Source organism: Piliocolobus tephrosceles, chromosome 19, assembly GCF_002776525.5.
Source record: "Piliocolobus tephrosceles isolate RC106 chromosome 19, ASM277652v3, whole genome shotgun sequence".
NCBI classification, from domain to species: domain Eukaryota; kingdom Metazoa; phylum Chordata; class Mammalia; order Primates; family Cercopithecidae; genus Piliocolobus; species Piliocolobus tephrosceles.
Genome location: NC_045452.1, coordinates 22,309,256 through 22,326,829, shown reverse-complemented (window position 1 = coordinate 22,326,829; position 17,574 = coordinate 22,309,256). Strand labels below are relative to the sequence as shown.

The 17,574-nt window shown below is 41.4% G+C and overlaps 1 protein-coding gene and 1 long non-coding RNA gene across 5 annotated transcripts in view; one reads left to right on the top strand and one right to left on the bottom strand.

Annotated features, from left to right (window-relative positions):
- Positions 1 to 17,574, top strand: part of MRTFA (myocardin related transcription factor A) — a 222,449-nt gene that overhangs the window by 106,571 nt on the left and 98,304 nt on the right. The window lies entirely within an intron of this gene.
- On the bottom strand, positions 883 to 6,141 carry LOC111548981. The gene is made up of 4 exons (XR_002733569.2): positions 4,979 to 6,141; positions 4,516 to 4,590; positions 4,235 to 4,430; positions 883 to 1,377 (listed from the first exon to the last, which is right to left on the bottom strand). It is a non-coding gene; the product is annotated as an uncharacterized LOC111548981 (long non-coding RNA).

Sequence of the window (17,574 nt, the reverse complement as noted above, 5' to 3'; positions counted from 1 at the left end):
CAAGCTGTCAAGACCAAGAACTAACAGTTTTAGCTTTATTAAAACAGTGCCAAATTAAATAAAGATGAGACTCATGAAGTCTTGTTTTTTTGGAACTTCACTTTTATGATTACCACATGCATTATTTTTAAAAAAGATTTTCCTTATAACAACAAGGAAAATAATGCTGAAAAACCACTCTGCCATCAATGACAAAAAAAAACACCCCACTTTCTTTGCTTTGCACTCATCAAGCTAAAGGGCAGTATCTGGCTGAGCTCATGGTATCAGAGGTCTGGTGCATTAATCTCATGGCAAAGTCGCATAAATGGATGATGGTGGCAGTAGGGTGAGTATAGAGGGCTTAGAAAAGAGGAATATATGGCAACTACATAGTGCAAACTCAGTAGTGAAATTTTTGTAGTCTGTCATAATTTGTAAGTATTTTAATGTGTGTGTGTATGTGTATTTTTTTTTTTTTTTTTTTTTTTTGAGACAAGGTGTTGCTCTGTCACCCGGGCTAGAGTGCAGTAGTGTGATCATAGTTCACTGCAGACTCAACCTTCCTGGCTCAAGCAATCCTCCCATCTCAGCCTCTCAAGTAGCTGGACCACAGGCGTGTACACCCCAATATTTTTTTCTCCTCCTCTGCCCCATTAAGTTTTTTATTTTTTGTGGAAATGAGGTCTTGCTGTGTTGTCCAAGCTGGTTTTCAACTCCTGAGCTCAATCAGTCCTCCGACCTCTGCCTCCCAAAGTTTTGGGATTACAGGCGTGAGCCACTGCTCGTAAGCCCCTCAGCCTTATGTATATTGTTTGATCTTCACAACAGGTTTTTGAAGTGTCTGTATCTTCACAATGTACAGAGGAAACTGAGGCTCAAAAGCTTAAGGGCACACAGTAAGAGATGGAACAGGTGTTTAATTTAGCTTTTTGAGTTTAAACACTATTTATTACATGATCCATTTAAAATTAATTGGGTCATATCCCTCCATACTCACAACCTGCCGGTAATTCTCATTCACTGGAAAAGCCACAGTCCTTATACTGTTCTACAAAGTCCCACAAGAACTGCTTTATAACTCTTGATTTTATCTCCTTGTCTTCTCTCCCTTGTTTATTTTACCCTAGCCATATTGGCTTTGTTTGCTGTCCCTGAGCACCTTAGCTCCCATACCAGGGCTTTTGTACTTGTTATTCCTTCTATGTAGAGCACTTTTCCCTGAGTAGCCTCATGGCTTGCTCCTGCATCACCTTAAGATTTTTGATCAAATGTTCCTTTTGGGCCCATTATGGTGGCTCATACCTATAATCCCAGCGCTTTGGGAGGCCGAGTAGGGAGAATCACTTGAAGCCAGGAGTTCAAGGCTAGTCTGGGCATCGTGGTGAGATGCTGTCTCTAAGAAGCAACAGCAACAACAACAACAGATTAGCCAGGCATGGTGGCACGTGCCTGTAGTACTAGCTACACAGGAGGCTGAGTGGGGAGGATCAGTTGAGCCCAAGAATTTGAGGCGGCAGTGAGCTATGACTGTGCCACTGTACTCCAGCCTGGATGACAGAGCAAGACCATGTCTCTTAAAGAAAAAAGAAAAAAGTGAAAAGAAAAGTTACTTTTTCAGTTAGGCACTCCCTGACCATCCTATTTTATAAAATCTTGCTTTTATTTTCCTTCATACCACTTATTTGACTTATAGTTCATTTGTTTATTGGTTGTGGCTATCTCTTTGTAGAATGTAAGTGCCACAAGGAGGATTTATTTTCCTTTTTGATTTTTCTCCATTGAATACTTTCTACATTGTAAATGTATAAGAATACTTTCTACATTGTAAGCACTTAATAATTGTTGAATAGGTGATATACCAAAATTAGGATTTTTTTTTAGGTTAAGTGTGTTCCTGAGACCATGCCTTGTAACTGTTTGTATAGTGTGCCCTAACTGAAGAGGCACTATAGTATAGCGCATTGGTTTTCAAAGTGTGGTCTGAGGACCCCCAGGTGTCCTTGAAACATTTTCAGTGGATATAAATCAAAAATTTATATATTTATACTAAAATGTAATTTCTTCTTTTTAGCTGTTGTTGTTTGATAAGTGTACATTGTAGTTTTGGTTTTTTTATATTTTTATAATTTTTTGAGACAGGGTCTTGCTCTGTCGCCTCCTGCTGGAGTGCAGTGGTGGGATCTCAGCTCACTGTGACTAACCTCTGTCTCCTGGGCTCAAGCAGACCTCCCCGCCAGTTTCCTGTCCAGCCCAGGAGTTCAAGACCAGCCTTGGCAACACAGCAAGACTCCATCTTTACAAAATTGTTTAAAAACAATTTTGAAAATGTGTAATAATGTTTACCACTGATCTGTATAATTCTAGAAAAGTGGCTTCGAGGCTGTACACCAGAATATGAATAACTGTCTCTGAGTAGTGAGATTTCATGGGGGACATTATATTTTTTCCACCTTTTGGATTTTCCCGTATCTTTCTGATTTTCGATGATGAGCATACATTTCTTTTGTATTCCAATAAAGCTTATGTTGGCCGGGCACAGTGACTCACCCCTGTAATCCCAGCACTTTGGGAAGCTGGGGCGGGCGGATCACTTGAGGTCAGGAGTTCAAGACCAGCCTCGCCAATGTGGCGAAACGCCATCTCTACTAAAAATACAAAAAAATTAGCTGGGCGTGGTGGCCCATGCTTATAATCCCAGCTACTTGGGAGGCCTAGGCAGGAGAATTGCTTGAATCTGGGAGGTGGAGGTTGCAGTGAGCTGAGATTGCAACATTGCACTCCAGCTTGGGTGACAAGAACAAAACTCTGTCTCAAAACACACACACACACACACACACACACACACACACACACACAAAACAAAGCTCATATTAAATTGTGTGTATGTACGTACACAGGTAGGTACAGTTAAAAGAGGGAGAAAATGGGTGGAAGCATAATGATTAGAAGATAGAGCTGTTAATTTGGGACCTCTGCAGTCAAAGTGCTGTATTGACCAAGCAGTGCATGATAAGGAGGCACTCCATCCCATTAAACTGTTCCCTCTGACCAGTTGAGTTTGTATAAATCTCTTTTACATTTTTGCCTTTGTTTCTATTTTGTAAGATTTATTGAAATTTATCTTTGCAGTGTTTGTGTTAGGCCATGTTCTTGGCAGAGCTATAACTCCTTCCTGTGTACACTCATTTACTCTCAATTTGCTGAACCTCTCAAGTTTTTTATCAAAAAACAACACACTAAATTTTTTGTTTGTTTTTGTTGGGTAAGGGTAATCTGATTTCTTGTAGGCATAAAATGGTGGTGTTAGTATAAAATGTTTTAATTATTTCTTTGTGTAGCTGTTTTTTGTTTTTTTTTTTTTTTTTTTAGCCAGGGTCTCACTCTGCTGCCCAGGCTGGAGTACAGTGACATAATCACAGCTCATTGCAGCCTTGACCTCCCCTGGCTCAGGTGGTCCTCCCAGCACAGATTCCTGAGTAGCTGGGACTACAAGTGCACATCACTAGGCCAAGCTAAATTTTTTTTTTTTGAGAGACAGGGTTTCACTATGTTACCCAGCCTGTTTTAATTATTTGAAATTGCATTTCTGTAATATATTTTGTTCATTGACTGTAGGGTGTGAAAATTGTCCTTAACAATTCATAGGCCGGGCGCGGTGGCTCAAGCCTGTAATCCCAGCACTTTGGGAGGCCGAGAAGGGCGGATCACGAGGTCAGGAGATCGAAACCATCCTGGCTAACACGGTGAAACCCCGTCTCTACTAAAAAATATGAAAAACTAGCCGGGCGAGGTGGCGGTCGCCTGTAGTCCCAGCTACTCGAGAGGCTGAGGCAGGAGAATGGCGTGAACCCGGGAGGCGGAGCTTGCAGTGAGCCGAGATCGCGCCACTGCACTCCAGCCTGGGCGACAGAGCGAGACTCTGTCTCAAAAAAAAAAAAAAAAAAACAATTCATGTATGCTGTATCTTTCTGATTTTCTGTTTTTCTGTTATTCCTTGCAAATAGGATCTTGAGGAATTAAAATATTAATTAAACTTGATTTTCTGAACTGTTATCTTAGTATATTCTCTTGGGAATCAATAAGATTCTATTCCCTCAAATCAGTGCCATAAGACTAATTTATTTGGTTATGTAAAGCACTAAAAACTTTGGTATTAGCATTAATTAGGTTACTCAAACAGATACTATGTCCGTATTCTTCTAACACCTTGCTACTCAAAGTGTGTTCCAAGGTCCAGCAGCCTTTGTATCACCTGGAAGCCTATTAGGAATGCAGAATCTCAGACTCCACCTCAGACCTGCAGAATCACAATCTGTGTTTTAAAAAGATTATCTGTGGGATGCAGTGGCTCACAGCTGTAATCCCAACACTTTGGGAGGCCATAGTGGGCAGATTGCTTGATGTCAGAAGTTCAAGACCAGCCTAGGCAACATGGTGAAACCTCATCTCTACAGAAAAATGCAAAAATTAGCTGGGCGTGGTGACACACACCTGTAGTCCCAGCTACCTGGGGGGCTAAAGTGGGAGGGTCACTTGAGCTTGGGAGGTCAAGGCTGCAGTGAACCGTGTTTGTAGCACTGTATTCCAACTGGGCCACAAAGTGAGACCCTATCTCAAAAAAAAGATTGTCACATGCATATTAAAGTTGAGAAGTTAAGTTCCAAAAGATATTTTATTTTTATTTCCCGAGATGCTATGAGATGTGTTGAATTTGTATGTGGAATTTATATATCTAATTAGTATGGAAGAATAGGGTAAAACAGGAGACAAAAAAGCAAAGCTGCGCCTAGTATAGTGTTCTGTGTTAGATAAATGTTCACAATTTGATAACTTTTTTTGTTTTTGCCATTTTTCTTGATTTTTCAAAGAAAGAATAAATAGGCTCATTTTTGGCATTCTAGAAGGTTTCAGTGGGAAGGATCTTAGACATGACCTGATAACAAACCCTGGTTTTACAGGTAAACAAACCGGGGGCTAAGAATGTTAAGTGACTTACCCAAGATCATATAGCGTGGACTGCCTGTGACCTGATTTTCAAACTGCTGATCTTTGTGCTACCCCTCTGTGTTGCTGAAGGCCATCTATTGTTAGTTGGTTCTATTGGTGTTGGTTGAAATCATCCTGAGCACACCTGTGACTGGGCATAGTGGCTCATGTCTGTAATCCCAGCACTTTGGGAGGTTGAGGAGGGCGGATCACTTGAGGTCAGGCGTTGGAGTCCAGCCTGGCCAACATGGTGAAACCCCGTCTCTACTAAAAAACAAAAATTAGCCAGGCATGGTGGTTTGCACCTGTGATTCTAGCTACTGGGGAGGCTGAAGTAGGAGAATCGCTTGAACCCTGGAGGCGGAGGTTGCAGGGAATTGAGACCATACCACTGCACTCCAGCCTGGGTGACAGAGTGAGACCCTGCCTCAAAACAAAGCAGAACAACCGTCCTGCACAATTATGAGTGAGAGTAAATCCAACACATCTCACAGCATCTTGGGAAAATATTAAGACTCACTCTTCTTCTTTCCCTTCAGTGTGAACTCATGTAATAACTTCAGAGAAAGACATTTCTCTGCTGTCTGGAAGTTGAACTCCTACAAACTGGTGGAGCTTGCTGCTCAGTCCTGTGCTTTCTGAGCTGAGGGAAAGGTGTGGGGAGTTTCTGTTCTACTGAAATGGCAGGATTGTGTCATGGCAGTGGTTTTGAGTGTTTAGAGGTAATGTTATTTTAATTAGTTTTCTAACTCTGGTTTAAATAAAAACTTACAAACTAGGAAAGAACTGGCTATCTGTATGTTAAGAAAATTAAAAGAGGGCTGGGTGCAGTGGCTCACACACCTGTAATTCCAACACTTTGGGAGGCTGAGGTGGGTGGATCACGAAATCAGGAGATCGAGACCATTCTGGCCAACATGGTGAAACCCCGTCTCTACTGAAAAATAGAAAAATTAGCTGGGTATGGTGGCGTGCGCCTGTCCCAGCTACATGAGAGGCTGAGGCAGGAGAATCACTTGAACCTGGGAGGTGGAGGTTGCAGTGAGCCGAGATTGCACCAGTGCACTCCAGCCTGGGTGACAGAGCAAGACTCCATCTTAAAAAAAAAAAAAATAGAAGAGGAGAGAGAGAGAACATTGACTCTTACCTTGTACCATACACAGAAATTCATTTGAGGTTGGGTGTGGTGGCTTATGCCTGTAATCCCAGCCCTTTGTGAGATCAAGGTGGGCGGATCACTTGCGGTCAGGAGTTGGAGACCAGCCTAGCCAACATGGTAAAACCCTGTCTCTACTAAAAATACAAAAATTGGCCAGATGTGGTGGCGGGCACACATAGTCCCAGCTACTTGGGAGGCTGAGGTAGGAGAATTGCTTGAACCCAGGATGCAGAGGTTGCAGTGAGCCGAGATCACTCCCCTGTACTCTAGCCTGGATGACAGAGTGAGACTCCATCTCATAATTAATTAATTAATTAATTCAGACTGTGGGATGCTACTTAGCAACTTTTAAAAAGGGGCAAACTTTTTAGAAATAAAACACCCTGAATGACTCTTGAGAATTATTCTGAGTGAAAAAAGCCAATCCTAAAATGGTACATTTTGTATGATTCTATTTATGTAACATTCTTGAAATGGCAAAATTATAGATATGAAGCACAGATTGGTTCTTCATATTGTCAGGGCCTGTGGATGGTGTGGGGCTGAAAGTAGATGTGGCTGTAAAAGGTCAACGTGAGAGATCCTTAGGGTGATGGAAATGTGTATGTTGACTGTATCAGTGCCAGTATTCTGGTTGTAATATTGTACTGTAGTTTTGCAAGATGTTACCATTGGAGGAAACTGAGTAAAGGATACATGAGCTCTTTGTATTAGTTCTTATAACTACATGTGAATCTATAATTATCTCAGAATGAAGTTTAAAAACTGCAGTTTAGCAGCTTTTCAAAAAGTTAAACATAGATCCTGTGACCTAGCAATTCCACTTCTAGATATATATCCTCGAAAATTGAAAACATTTGTCCATGTAAACATACATACACAAATGTTCATAGCAGCATATTCAAAATAGCTAAAAAGTGGAAACAACCCACTTGTCTTTCAGTTGATGAATAAACAAAATATGGTATATCCATACAATGGAATATTATTCATTCATAAAAAGAATACTGTTGATATATGTTATAAAATGAATGAACCTTGGTTGTGTGTGGTGGCTCATGCCTATAATCCCAGTACTTTGGGAGGCCAAGGCAGGTGGATCGCTTGAGCCCATGAGTTTGAGACCAGCCTGGGCAACATGGTGAAACCGTATATCTACTAAAAATACCAAAAAATTAGCCAGGCATGGTGGTGTGTGCCTATAGTCTCAGCTACTCTGGAGGCTGGGGCACAACAGTCCCTTGAACCTGGGAGATGGAGGTTGCAGTGAATGGGGATCAAGCCATTGCATTCTAGCCTGGGTGACAGAACGAGACTCAGTCTTAAAAACAACTACAAAAAAATAAATGAACCTTAAAAACATTTTCCAAATGAAAGAAGATAGACACAGAAGGCCACATATTGTATGATTCGGTTTAAATGAAATGTCCAGAACAGGAAACGAAGAGTGACTGCTGATGGATACAGCGTTTATTTTTGGGGCAATGAAAATGTTCTGGAATTAGATAGTGGCGATAAACTATGGAATTATGCACTTTGGTTGAATTTTGTAGTATGTGAATTATATCTCAATTTTTCAAATTGTATGAGGAAAAAATTCAGGTTTCTCTAGTGACAGCAGATCAGTGATTGCCTGGGGCTGGAAGTGGAAGGAGAAATTGAGTACAAAGGGACACAAGAAAACCCTAGGGATGAAAATACATCTCTTGATGGTCATGGTTATACAGGTATATGCCATTGTCAGAATGCATTGAATTGTACACTAAGTGAAGTTGATTGTGTCTGAATTGAAGTTCAATAAAGTTAGTTTTTAAAACTTACAATAAAATTATCTTTAGTTGTTGTAAGCTTAAAATGACCTTTAGGTTAAAATTCTCTTATCTCTTATTAATTATAAAGCCAACAACTATTGCAAAAATTACCTCATGGAGTCTGACTTCCATTGCTAGTTTCTATTCCCACGTTTCTATCCAGTTTCCAAAGTGAAACTAGATTGATCACTTTTACCCAGACTCTGCTCTTAGGCCTTTGTACTAGCCTGACTCCATTACTGTACTTTTCAGAACCCATGAGTGGGTGTGATTGTTCTAACTTTTTTTTTAAGTTTATGGAACATTCTATTGCTTTTTTGCTTTATGTACAACAGAAAAATGTCTCAATTTGGGTGTAACAAATCAGGGTGATTGCCTTTCACCTCCACTTTGGAGTGCTTTGAGCCAGTTTGGACACGAGGAGGTTGGAGTTAAAATGACTCCTGAAGGAAGTAAGCAAGCATGAGAAGAGGGGGCAGCACTGGTAGGTAATGCTAAAACAAAACCAAGTGTGTGAGCTTCTTTTCTACCTACATCACCTTCGTCTCTCAACCCTGATCTTTTGCCAAGAAGTGAACTGATTAAATGAAATATACAAAACCTTCCAAGGTTTGAGAAGGGTTCTAGAGGGTGGTCTCTAAATGAGAAGGACCATCTCTATAGGTGACCCTGAGTTTTATCCCCAAATTTCCTTCTACCCCGATGTACCCATCCTCACTCATTTTTCGGGTCCCACCAAGCCTAAACTCAGGGGTAGTTTTCCATTTAAAATTCTGCCTCACAGGTGGACACATCTTTTTTATTGTTTCCCTTAAGCACAGATTAGACTCACTTTATTAAAAGAGACCATGCAGGAGCATCCCGTGAGACCGGGAGGCAGAGGTTGCAGTGAGCTAAGATCCTGCCACTGCACTCTGGCTTGGGCAACAGAATGAGACCCTGCTTCAAAAAAAAAAAAAAAAAAAACCCCAAAACAAACAAAACCACCACCACCGACAACAAAAGCCTCCAAAACAAAAATCACAAAAACATAAAAGAGACATGTTTCTAGAATATGGAATTCTAGGAATTCTAAGTGGATTTTGTAAGAATTCCAGCAAAAATAAATATATTTAAAATAATAATAGCTAACACTTACAGTTTACAGTGCATGAAGAGGAAAGACAGACACTGTTTTGTTTTTTTCTGTACTCTACTGCTCCTTTCAACACTCCACGTCTGATGATATCACATGTGTGCTCCCCACCCCCCCAACAACCAATTCTCCAACCATCTGAACACCAACTTGGGTGTTCTGCAATTTAACTCAATTTTGACACTAATTCCCTGGAGTTAGTGCAGACCCCACAGGTTCAGGGCTGAGGCCCACAAGATTGCCCCCAACTTCAGATGCCGGTCGATGGTGGTGGGTCTTCAGATTATCCATAACTTCTGTCTGACTCGGCTACAAATCAGAGGTTTCCACAGCCCCCTTCTCAGGTTGGATCATTTGCTAGAACGACTCACAGAACTTATGAAGCCCCTTTAGTTAAATTTGTCAATTTATTATAAAAGATATAACTCAGAAACAGCCAAATGGGAAGCATAGGGTGAGCTATGAGGGGGTTGTGTGGAGCTCCCATGCCATCTCTGGGCATACCCGCCCCTCCCAGCACTGCCTGGGTTTATCAGTCTGGAAGCTCTCCGAACCTTGTCCTTTTTGGTTTCTGTGGAGTCTTCATCATGTAGGCATGATTAATGACATCATTGGCCATTGGTGAGTAGGTCAATCTCCAGCCCCTCTTGCCTCCCCAGAAGTCGGAGTATTGTGGGGCTGCAAGTTCTAATCCTCTAATCATATGATTGTTTTCCCTGGCAGCCAGCCCTCATCCATAAGAGTTTTCCAAAGTCAGCTCATTAACATAAACTCAGGTATGGTTGAAACGGACCTGTTATGAATAACAAAAGATGACTCCTTTTACCTTTGTTATTCTTAGAAAATTTCAAGGTCCAATTTCAGGACCTTAGTGCCAGGAATGAAGACAAAGACCAAATATGTATTTATTATAAATCACAACATTGCAATGTGGCAGACAGTGTGCCAAGCTCCTTACGTATATTAACTCTTACTCTTTGCAACAACTATGTGAGATGGATGCTCTTATCCCATTTTACAGATAAGGAAATTGAGGGACAAAGTGCATTTGAAACCTATCCAGTGCTACACACTTGGTAAGTGGTACAGCTAAGATTGTTTCCCGCTGGCCTGGGTTAAGAATCTGTGCTTTTTACCTCTATTACTATATTGCCTTTCACATGAACTTCAAGCCCTTTTTCAGACCCTGTGTGTTAGCTCTTGATAGGCTGTTCTAACTTGTCTAGGTTCCTTTGCTCCATTCTCCCAGTACTTAGCCTGCCTGACTTTTTAGTCTCCCTTCCCTCCGTGTTTGATCTTTCCCTGCCAAAACACTACAACATACATGTAACAAAAAAAAACCCTCCAACTTTTTCTTCTCTTAGAATATGTATTTTAAGGGGCGGGCACAGTGGCTCACACCTGTAATCCCAGCACTTTGGGATGCTGAGGCAGGAGGATTGCTTGAGTCCAGGAGCTCTAGACCAGTCGGGGCAACGTAGTGAGACCCCCATCTCTACAAATAATGAAAAATTAGCCAAGCGTGCTCGGGAGCTGGGGCAGGAGAATTGCTTGAGCTCAGGAAGTTGAGGCTGCAGTGAGCTGTGATTGTGCCACTGCACTCCAGCCTGGGTGACAGAGTAAGAGCCTGTCTCAAAAAAAGGAAAAAAAGAAAAAGAAAGAAAAAAGAAAGAAATTATGTTGTCCTAGACATTCTTTCTGCATAGCAATGGCCTTCTTTTTTAAAAAATAAATTCAACATTTAAAAAAAGCTCTTAGAAGACGAGCCCTAACCTTTGCATAGAAGCTTCCTTGTTTTTAACTGTGACTCTTGTACCTGTTCACAAGGATTAGGAGGGATGCTATTTTAAATTACAGTGTAGTAATATTTCTGACTCGATACCTGTGGCCAAAACCAGTGTCATATGCTTGAAACTAAGCAAAACTTCTAGTGTGTCTTGCCATAAACGTACATTAGACATTTTTTCCGTTGTAGCTAATAGTTTCTGTGGGTTGGAATTAAAATTAAACCTGTGTATCTTTAGAGTAGGAACATTTGCTGTGTGAAGGTCCTTGTTGGCTCTGGTAAGAAAAAAGTTTCCTTGCTTATTCTCTTCTGAGAAGGCTTTCAGAAACTTTTCTTTTCTTTTTTTTTTCCTTGAGACAGACTCTCGCTCTATGTCCCAGGCTGGAGTGTGATGGTGCAATCTTGGCTCACTGCAAACTCCACCTCCCAGGTTGAAGTGATTCTCCTGCCTCAGCCTCCCAAGTAGCTGGGACTACAGGCACCTGCCACCACAGCCGGCTAATTTTTGTATTTTTAGTAGAGGCGGGGTTTCACCATGTTGCCCAGGCTGGCCTTGAACTCCTGACCTCAAATGATCCACCCACCTTGACCTCCCAGAGTGTTGAGATTACAGGCATAAGCCACTGTACCTAGCCCAGAGGCTTCTTCACAGCTGAGTTTTATATCAGTTCAGTCAGTCCTTGAGATGTTTGCAAATAATCTTCCATTGCTTTATCCTGAAGATCCTCTTGCATGTAGGCTTTTGGTCAACTGATTCAATGTTACTAAATATATGTTTAATCCCAACTAAGTTAGGTAGTCTGGATGTTTTTAGAAAAGTTTGAATTTGAGGAAATAGTATATATATGTATATATGCACAGAATCTGTCACGTGCTAGATGTTGCATGAAAGTTGTTTGAGAATCTGCTGAAAATGTCGCTATCTGCACAAGGATTATATTCTGGTTTAGGTAGTTCAGAATAAGGGGTGAAATAATATATAGTCCTGCAGTCAATACTTGTCCTTATGTACTGGTAGGCGAGTTTCCTGATATGCATGGCTCCATTTTCTCTGTTCCTGCCTACCTCTTCAACTTTACCTGCTGCTGTTTTCTCTCTGCTTTCTAGGTTCCATCTGCCTCTCTTTGTTTTCTAGGTTCCTCGGCCTCCTGGGTTCAAACGATTCTCGTGTCCCAGCCACCCAGGTAGCTGGGATTACAGGCACGTGCTACCACGCCCAGCTAATTTTTGTATTTTTAGTAGAGATGGGGTTTTGCTGTATTGCCAGGCTGGTCTTCAACTCCTGGCCTCAAGTGATCCACCCTACTCGGCCTCCCAAAATGCTGGGATTACACACGTGAGCCACCACACTGGCCTAGTATGTGATTATTTTATGAGATTTTTGGGGGTTCTTAAGTGTATTTTTTCTCACTAGACTGTAAATGCTACAAAGGCAGGAATCTTATTTTTATTGTGTTAGCATTTTATATCCAGGATCTTATTAGGGTGCTTGATACATAGTAAATGCTGAGTAAATTATGTTAACAAATGAAAGAAATGAATATGAAATATTGGAGAAGCCTGGGCGCAGTGGTTCAGGCCTGTAATCCCAGCACTTTGGGTGGGCGAGGCAGGTGGGTCACAAGGCCAGGAGTTGGAGACCAGCGTGGCCAATACGGTGAAACCTCGTCTCTACTAAAAATACAAAAAGTAGCTGGGCGTGGTGATACGCACCTGTAATCCCAGCTACTCGGGAAATCGAGGCAGGAGAATCGCTCGAACCCAGAAGGCGGAGATTGCAGTGAGCCGAGATCGCACCACTGCACTCCAGCCTGGGTGACAGAGCGAGACTCTGTCTCAAAAAAAAAAAAAAAAATTGGAGAAATTGAGAAGAAAACCATTTCTTTCTGTGTCCAGGTCCTTCAACCTAACTATTTCTCCAAAGAAATATTTTCCTGAAGAGTATGTACAAACCATTCCTTTATAAGAGATAGGGAGGGCTGGAGGTGCGGTGGCTCACGTCTGTAATCCCAGCACTTTGGGAGGCTGAGGCGGGTGGATCACTTGAGGTCAGGAATTCGAGACCAGCCTGGCCAACATGGTGAAACCCTGTCTCCACTAAAAAAAATACAAAAATTACCTGGGCGTGGTGGCTTGCACCTATAATCCCAGCCACTCAGGAGGCTGAGGCAGAGAATCACTTGAACCTGGAAGGTGGAGCTTGCAGTGCACCAGGTTCACGCCATCGCACTCCAGCCTGGGAGACAGAGTGAGACTTGACTCAAATAAATAAATGTAGGAGGGACATTTTTGGTTTTGGCCATCTCTAACTGCCCCCTCCCCACCATTCATTTTGAGAAATGTGATTCTCAATTCTTAGGAGATTGTAAAGCTACATAAACCACAGTTTTCATATCCATATTCCTGAATGAATACACCTCTGCCCAGAGTTGAATAGAAGTTGTCTCTTTTTAACTTTATTTATTTATTTATTTATTTATTTATTTATTTATTTATTTATTTATAGAGATGGAATCTTGCTCTGTCATCCAGGCTGGAGTGCAGTGGCGTGATCTTGGCTCACTGCCAACCTGGGTTCAAGCAATTCTCTTGCCTCAGCCTCCTGAGTACCTGGGACTACAGGCACGTGCCACCATGTCTGGCTAATTTTTTTGTATTTTTGGTAGAGACGGGGTTTTGCCATGTTAGCCAGTCTGTGTTCTCTATCTCCTCACCTCACTCAGGTGAGGTGCCTCAGCTTCCCAAAGTGCTGGGATTACAGGCTCGAGCCACCATGCCCAGCCTCTTTTTAACTTAAAAAAAAAAAAAATTATTACTTTAGAGACAGGATCTTGCTGTGTTGCCCAGGTTGGTCTCAAACTCCTGGCTCAAGTGATTCTTCTGCCTCAGCCTCCCCAAAATGCTAGGATTACAAATGTGAGCCATCACGCCCAGCCCAAACATTGTCTCTTACTAAGGGGCTAGCACATATTTAAAAACACTACATGTTTTGGCTTATGGATTAGGGATTTTATTTTTTTATTAATGTACTTAGTTTTGTTCAGGCTTTGGAGATCATTGTGGCATATTTAAGTCAAAGGACTCACCACTTTTTTTTTTTTTTTAATGGCAAGCATTTTGTTTTTTCCTTTTCCTTTTTTTTGAGGCGGAGTCTTTGTTCTTGTTGCCCAGGCTGCAGTGCAATGGTGCGATCTTGGCTCACTGCAACCTCTGCCTCCTGGGTTCAAGTGATTCTCCTGCTTTAGCCTCCCGAATAGCTGGGATTACAGGCACATACCACCATGCCCAGCTAATTTTTGTCTTTTTAGTAGAGATGGGGTTTCACCATGTTGGCCAGGCTGGTCTCGAACTCCTAGTCTCAGGTGATCTACCCGCCTCAGCCTCCTAAAGTGCTGGGATTACAGGTGTGAGCCACCACGCCTGGCCTGCAGGAAGTTTAACAGCCCAAACTCAAACTAAGAGTGTTAGTGTTTTAGTATTTCTGCTTCTTGTCCATTAATTCTTACCTCTTGCATCTCAGAATACTTCTGAGGTTTCTAAGATTGACAGTTTTTGTGAGAGATTTGGTACTCCTGAAAACTTTTGGCTTAGAATACTCAGTTTCAAAAATTGTTTTCATAAGCTCATCAGATGGCTTTAAACTTGGTGTAGTGGTAGTGGGATGAAAGTGCCATAAACAGACTTACTCGTTGGAAAACTTTCCTTTCTTCTAATTATTTTGTTACTTTAAGCTTTCTAGATTGTGTTACCTAGAAATTTCTTTTCATACCAAAATAGTTATATAAAATAAAATTTAGAAAATTTATAGTTTAACAAATGCTCTTAATTAATCATGATAAAGGTGGATCAGTTAAAGTTTACAAATTACTTTTAGGATTCACGTTGCTAAGTGGTGGTGTTATGGGTATGAATTTCTTAGCTTTTCAGGATGTCATCCTTTTAGCCCTGTAGCTAAATATCAAGAGGCTACATGTTCAACCATAAAACATTAGCCTCTGCCAACATTACATCAGCTCCACAAAACCTCACTGGCTAATTATCCCTTGGGACTAGGACATGGATTTGGCAGCTTGTGAAAGCTGCTTTTTCCAATTTCTCCCTTACTGGCTGTGACATATCCCAAAGGAATGAAGTTGAGAAATAATCATCTTTCGAAAGCTCTCAACCTCTCATTCCCACAGTGGTTCTCATGGTTAGGGATAGAAGATCCTTTCTTCCACTTGAGGAATCCCTTTAGCTTATGATGTATTCTTTCAGTAGTAACCAAGGTACCCTGAGTGGAAGGGTGATGGCAAGGATCCTCATTAGGTATGTTTCTAGGTAATTGTCTATAAGGAATTTAGTGCTTTTGTTAAGACCAGCATCGGAACCCATGTGTGGTTATCATCTGTGTCCATTGACATTTGCTGTAAGAATTAGTGTTGCTCATTCAGCATCTCCTTTTGATGAGCACCTGTAAAACAACTTTTTTGAGGACACTCTTGGATAGCAAAAAGAACTGTATGATCTTAATGTCTTTTAGCCTAAGTTTATGTATCCTAAAATAAAGATATGGTACTTGCCCTGATTTCCTAACAAGGGATTGTAAGGATGGAAGGAGATGACACATATGAACTAATTTCACAGTGACCTACTAGTCACCCTGTATAGTGGGCCCATTCTAGGCCTCATCTTACCTGTTCTATGTTCACTCCTCATTCTGTGCTACTCAGGGTTCTTTGCCTAATCTTGGTTAACCTAAGCATAAAATTATTGGAAAAGTATTGGATAGTGCACAGCCTTAAAAGGAAGGCTGAATAACGCAGTTCAGAAAATGAGCAGAAACTGAGTGAGGCAAGACACAGTGAAGACCATGTAATGGGACCAGTTGGCTGAGAACTCTGTCTCTAGCACTGCTCGCTGGACCTTCTCTGCCACTGTTGCTGGCCTGGTCTCCCATGAACATCTGTTACTGTTGGCACTGCCACCAGTAGGCACTTGCCACGGTGCCGTGAATAATTTCTGATTATATTTTCCACCTTTGTGTTATTCTTTCCATATTCAAAGATCTACATAGGAGGATCTGTTTGGCTTGGGTTATATACTTGTGGACTAGATGCCAGGGAACAGAGAGGGAGTTTCTGTTACTCTCAGTTCCTGTAATGGGAAAAGGCGATGCCTTCCCCCATCTTAGAATTTCCTCCAAATAAGAAAGGTATTCAAATGTGATGTGTGTATCTGTATCTATATCCCTGACCTGTTTCCTGAGTTCTTGATTCAGTTAATCCACTAATTCTTCCCACCTGGATGTCTAGATGACTAGCGTGCATTTAAAACTGATATTGCCATTCCTGGTGACTACCCTCAACCTGCATTTCCTCATTTATAGTGCCAGATGCCCTAGCCAGAAAATTAGGAGTCGGTCTCGATTCCTCCTTTCTTGTTATACTTGTTGTATCTATTTGGCTTGTGAGTTCTCTAGCTTTTACCTCTACCTTGATCTCTTATATTTTGTCTCTCCGCCCTATATCATATTGTCAGCATTTTTCCCTGTGGTTTCAGTGATCTTGTTATTGGGCTCCCTGGCTATAGTTCAACTCTCCTCTATTCAGCTGCCAAGATACGTTTGGTAACTACCAATTCTAATAATTTTCTTTCTCCCGCTCAGAATTCTTCCATTTCTTGTGGGGCAAAACTTAAATTGTTTTATTTGTCTGGTCTCTGACTCTGTGGTTATATCACTTCCAAACTCACAGTCCCCAGCAGTACTGACCAGCTTTTGGTTCCCAGAACACTTTGTGCTTTTTTAAAAAAAAGCACATATATTCCTTTGCATATAATCTTTCCTCTGCCTTTGCATTTAAGCGTTCCTCTTTCTGCTTGCCAGCCTTCTGGCCTCACTTCAAGGGCTATCTCTTCTGAGATGTGTGCTGTCTTTGATTCCCCCAGAAACTTCGGTGCCCCTTCTGCTGTGCTCTCCTTGTGTTTACTGCATACCGCCAAAGAGCGATTGTTTGCTGCATTTTCATTCCTAGCAGGTCTCATCATTGGAAGTATGGCCCCTTTAAAGCAGGGATGGTGTCTAATTTCTGTATTCCCAGTTCCTAACATACAGCGGGTACATAATAATTTTTACTTAATGATTCAGTGAAAGCACTTTGAGAAGTAAAGCACTGTACACATGATATTTTCATCACTGGCATTTTCTTGTAAGCATTTAGGACCTTTTTAACTCCAAAATTCTGTTATTTATGAATCTGTTTCTGGGGGAACATTTTGGGTTTTATGTCAATCAATTATTTACCTTCAGGTGGCCAGAGGTCCAAGAACCCTACCAGCCCCTCACATGAGCTTGCATTCTTTGTGATCAGCCTTATGTATTCCTTCACCAAGAAGTTGATTAAATGTACTTTCCTTTAGTTTCCCAACGTCTCACCTAATGTACATTTTAATCCTGAATCATGATTTGCTTCATGTGTGACACCATTCCTTACCCCCAGCCACTAATTCAATCACTTTAGTTGTCCTACTTATCGTAAATTATACAGTGGCTGGGACCTTACACTGTATTGGTACTCTAGAGATTATCTAGGGAATCTAGAGACAATTTGACTGGATTACTGGTTCTGCAGTTCTTTTTCTCTCATCCCACAGCTCTCATTTGGGTTCTGTACTCCCACTGGGGGCCTTGGTAGAGCAAACAGTATTAACTTCACTTTTTTTTTTTTTTTTTTAA